A 6,000-nucleotide genomic window follows, 5' to 3' on the forward strand; every position below is an offset into this window, starting at 1 on the left:
ATTCCGTTGGTGATCCGTCACTGTCACTAACGGGTACAAATTTCCGTTAGTAAATTATTTACCAACGAGGATTTTCCTGACGGATTTAATCTGTCACAGATCCGTTAGTGAAAAAGATCACTAATGGATCTTCAACGCTCACCAACGGAAATTTCCGTTGGTGATTTTGTAAAATCTTGTAGTGAAAGCCTAATCTTGAAGGCCCTTTACAAGGGCATTCATCTATTGGGCTTTGCAATAAGATTTCCTTTTCTTTTAGTTATTTTAGTTAGTTTAAATATTTCTAATTAATTTTTTTCTCCTTTTTTTTTTTTTAGTTATAGGACTTATTGGGATTGCAAATATTTTCTCCTACCTAATTCTTTAGATGTCTTTACAAGTTGTCCTCAACTTAATATGCATTAAATATGAGCTTAGTAAATTAGGCGAATCACTTGATAATTCTTAAAAAGAATTATTTATGTTAGAAACATAAATAGCAGGATTAAGGGTTGTATCTCACTTTGGGATGAATATGTCTAAGTAGTAAAATCCTTAGGAAAAGTTAACCATAAAAAATGGACTTTATATTTATGTTTAGAAATCCAATGAGACCTTTTTTTATTATGTGTCGAATCAACCTAGAAACTATATATATTTGCATACACTTTTTTTCAGTGAAAATTGGACCATGGCATAAAATTAATATAGGAATATGTAATTTGGCAACTTAGTAAACATCTCACCTTAAGTGAAGTAGAAACCTCACATATTTAGTCTTACTGGATTCACATGAATTGGATACTTGTTTGATAAAATGGGCATATAAGATTAGCATGCATCTTTCCTCAAATGAATTTTCTATCTAATATACTAAGAAATAATATAAGAAACATATGTTGGGGGCTCGTTCTTATTCTAAGCAGTAAACTCTAAGCAAGAAAGGTTTGATTTTTATTGGAGCATTTTCTATTTTGGTAATTTAACAATTCGACCACAAATTTAAACTAAAGGTTTAGGCTTAACTCGTGAAGTATAGAAACCATTTCCTTATTTGGAATGCTTCCTAAGCATGAGTCCTCTAGATTGTCCACATGAACTCAGTGTCTAAGACTTTTTTGCCTTCGATTCCTCCATTCCTCTTCCTTTCCCTTCAATTCAGCTATGCATGCACATAAAGTGAAGTTTCTCTAAATAAAAGGGTTAGGTTAATTAAGTTTAAGGAATCAATTTTTCTAAGTATAAGTTTAAGGGTGATAAATTCTAATGTCACTTAGAACTATTGAAATAAATAAATAAAAAAGGCAGAATAAGAGGAAAATATGAAATATCAACTTCCATTACCATGCATAAGTTTCGGCCATGGTGGAATCATGAAGAAAAGAAAAAGACATTTTTCCACAAAGGAAGAAGAAGACAAGTTATATGAGAAGAAAAAGACATTTAGAGATTTTTTACCCTGAAATCATCTTCCACAAAGTTAGTGGAATATGGTAAGGTTCCCACTTTATGAATGTGGAAAGCATTTATCAAGTGGAGTTCACCATTTATCTCCATCTCATGGAGACATGGCTTTAATTTTAAGCCTAGTAAGCTAAATAACTTTCAAGCTATACAAACTATAAGAGATTAATGTACTTAAGAGATGGGCCTCCATCGATTTGCATAAGCCCATGGATCAATGTATAAGACAAGCCCAATAAAAATGGGTCAAATCGATTAATTCAAAAAATTTTCTTTCAAAGCCTTACCTTTTCAAGTTTGAGAACCAAGCTCAAATGTCACATTTCTCTTACATCTATAACTAATTTCAAATAGGTTATGGCCACCTTTCTTAAAGATATAGGAAACATACCATTAGGTCCTTTTTAGGTTTTATCCCTTTTTTATTTTTTATCTAACATTAAATAGTTCCATTTAACACTTAAATGGCCAAATTTAATATTCATACCATTAATTTTCCTAAATTCTTTATTTCAAGACTTACCAATTTATATCACACATATAAATTAAGTTTTTTAACTACCCACTTTGAATTTAGTTTCAGATTAATTATTTTCGAAACCTTGTAAATTTAGTTTTGGATTTTATGGTAAACTTGAATCGACTCTAATTTTTACTTTCGACATCCGATAGAGATCTACGATAATTTTTTGAAAAGAAAATTTTGAAACACATGACTTTTAAAAGTGTGACGAGGATCAGAGGCCTGTTATAAAATTTGATATGAAAATTCATCGTTTAAGGGTCAATTTTGCAATTTAATTATTTTTTTGGATATTGTGGATATTTTTATAATTTTGTATATTAGGATTTTGTTTTTATTATAAATTGACTATTAGAATCTCACTTTTTCAATTTTTGAAGAATTTTAATAAAACTGTTCGTCTTTTCGACCTATTTTTTTCTCTTATATCGTCTTAACTAAATGATATTGGTTAAAATTTTTGATAGAGTATAATTAGCCTTTTATCACAAATTTTTATTGTGTGATTTTCTATGTTTAGTACTAATTGTCAATAAGAAAGTCATTTCCTTTGGATATTTACAGAAACTCCCTTTTTGGGATGCCCTATCCATTCATGGTTCTCAAAGTTATAGTTGAGGATTATATAACAATGCCATAACTATACGATTAGTAATAATGGAAATCCATTTTTTATAACCATGATAATAATTAATTTTTGTGCATTAAAATTTATTTGTTACAAAGTCCCGACCTAAATTAAAATCATGTAAATGTTAAATCTTATTGCTTTGGATTCTATAACTTACCCTTGGAAACTCACTTCTGATTAAGTTTACTTGTTTTAGTCAATAACTTTCTTTATAAAAAATAATAAAAATGAATATTTATTTTATTATATAATTTATTTCAGGTAACATATTAATATATTTATATATAAATACACGAGTATTTAATTGGTATTAAACTCAAATCATCTATATATATATTAAATAATTAAATCATATGAGATTACACGATTATATATATAATTAGAAGTGAGAATTCGGTTGGTTTAATTTAAAACTGAACTAAATAATTTAAAAATTAAAATTTCAGTATTTATAAAAATCGACTCGAATTGATTTTGATAAAAAATCAAACCGAACTGAACCGCTCTAATTCGGTTTGAATTTTTAATAATTTTTTTTACACTTTATTTTTAGTATTTTAAAATTTAATTGGAATATTTTAATTTTAATATGATCTAATCTCTCTATATTATTGAAAATAATATATTATTATCACTAATCAGTTCGATTCGATTTTTTCTTATCAAAACCGAACTGAAATTTTTTAAACTAAAAACTAAACCAAACTAAAATGAATAAAAAAGCGAACTGAATTTTCAAATTAATTCAGTTCGATCGGTTTTTTCGATTTGAACCAAATACTGCTCACCCCTATATATAATTATGATATAAATGACTTCGTATTGAAATAAGTAAATTTCATGTATAAATCATCTAAACACTACGTATTTTTATCTATTTATTACATAAATATATATAGTACCTATCTAGTCATCACATATTCTATAATGTGAAACTCACTGTTTCACTTCCATTAATATCTCACACTAACATGTGAAAAAAAAATGATAATATGCTCGAATATATTAAACTTAATAAGATATCCTCAATTATGAACAATTTTATAATGTTTATATTAGAATACTTTCGTCACTCATATTCTCGAACTTCTTAGGAATTTAACTTGCGCAAAATTACCAATGGACTACTTCTCGTCTAAGTCTATTAAATTTACTAGAATTATATTGTTAGCCATGTTAGCAATTATTATTACTTCCAAATCCCAACTCAATGGTATGCTTTGGTTTTATGTACTTAAACTAGTGGAAACTTACTTCGTCATCCATAAAGAACATTTTTTTTGGCCGAACATGTAGAACAATTATGGGTTTGATCAAATTTTAATTTTTAAAACCGTATAAGTAAGAATTTAATCTTTTTTTCAATTAATATTAGGTGACTTTCTTTTGATTTTGTTAATATCTTTCAATTTAATTTTTTAAACATATTATTTATTTAATCCATGGAAATATAATTTTTATGCGACAATAGTATGCTAGTTTGATGTACTTAAGTTAGTGTAAACTTACTTCGTCCTCCATGTAGAACTTTTTTCCCAAAAGAAAAATTTACGGATTTAATGGAATTTAATACTTAAAACCGTACAACTATAAATGTGATCATTGTATTTTATTTTCAAAAAATTATTTGGTGACTTTCTTTTGATTTTGTTAATATTTTTTTATTTAATTTGTTTAAAGTTTTATTTATTTCATATTTGGAAAAATAATTTTGTGTGAACAGAAAATATATTAATGTAACAAAACAGTCGTTCAAAATTATGAGTTATAACTATAAGACATGGCAACATGACAAAAGTCTAATAAGCCGATACGTGGTTCTACCCGTGGAAAGAAAGAATTGGACATTGTTCCACTCAGTTCTCTATGAAGACTTGCACTCTTGGCAAGGTCGAATCTTTACATAAAGTTACTGTTAGCAGGTATAATCTAGTAGATCCCAATTACGCATGTAATGGCGGGATATCCGACTCATTAGTCAGCGAGATTCCTTATCAATAAGCCGACCACATTATTGTCAGATTTTCAAAAAATATTATAATTAATTACATCTTTTTACAGTATAAAAACTAACAACCACAAAGATAAAGGTACGCAATTCTTACACAACTACTCTTGAGTTCTAAAGCAATTCCTTATATTCGCCCTATTCTTCAGTTTACTGACTTGAGCGTCAGAGTGGCTGTCATGGACGCTAACCAACTCACATTCTCTTTCTTGCAGGATTGATCAATCATAATACAACTCTATTTTGGGCACATCATTTGGTTCAGTAGCTGAATGGCCGGCAATTCACGAGCTGCTGCTAAGGTTGTTGCTACCAATGAGGGCATTATTATTTCTTCCACTCCTGGCAGTGGACAAAATACACCCTCCATGGTAAACAAAACATATCTCAATAATCTGAACAATGAGATCAATCACAATGCAGCTCTATTTCGGCCACATCATTTGGTTCCATTGTTGGAAAATCCATTAAATTCTCTCTGTTCATTTGGATTAGAACTGATCTCTTATTACCTTTACCTTAAAAAAAATCTCTCTTTTTTTTTTTTTTTTTGAAATAGCCGGTAATTCATAAGCTGCTACTAAGGTTGTTGCTACCAATGAGAGCATTATTATTTCTTTCACTCCTGGCAGTGGACAAAATACACCCTCTATGGTAAAGGAAGTAGATGTCAACAATCTGAGCAATGAGCAAATGCTCCAATACATCAAAAAGTTGCAGGTTACTCTCGAGCAATACAAAACTTGGGAGGAGGCATTTTTTATGGCTCCTAAAGGAAGGGAGGAAGGTTCCATTGATACCCCAAAGACTTGGACAGAGGCGATTCAAGCGTGGTCCAAAGGGAAGGTCGAGTTTGAGGGAGAAGAATTATTAGATGAGGCTCCGAAGGATGTCGACCGGAAGCTAGTACGGGCCGTCTAAAGGTACCAAAAGAAGTAGGAAGAGGACTTTGGCCTACATGATGCCTCGCCTCTTTCAAGAGAGATCTTGGCAGAGATATTTTCTACTAAGTTCAAAGTCCCAAGTTTGGAAAAATATGATAGGACAACAGATCCCATGAGTTACCTACCGATCTTTAGAACGACCATACAAGTTCAAGATATCAACCACTTCGTGTTGTGCCGAGTGTTTCCATCAACACTCATAGGTTTGTCTCATAAATGATACCAACTATTGAACCCAGGTTTAATTTAGAATTTTACACAATTCGATATGTTATTTAAGTCCATGTTTATTACTTGTATTCCTTCTAAAAAGCTCTTCTCTGACTTGTGGAAGATCCGCCAAGGAGAGGAAAAGTCTTTAAGGAGTTTTATCTCACGGTTTAATGCAAAAGCAATATAGGTGGAGGAATTAAATCATAAATTAGCATGTGAAGCATTAAAAAAAGGGACG

This window comes from Manihot esculenta, chromosome 2 (assembly GCF_001659605.2).
Source record: "Manihot esculenta cultivar AM560-2 chromosome 2, M.esculenta_v8, whole genome shotgun sequence".
Lineage (NCBI taxonomy): Eukaryota > Viridiplantae > Streptophyta > Magnoliopsida > Malpighiales > Euphorbiaceae > Manihot > Manihot esculenta.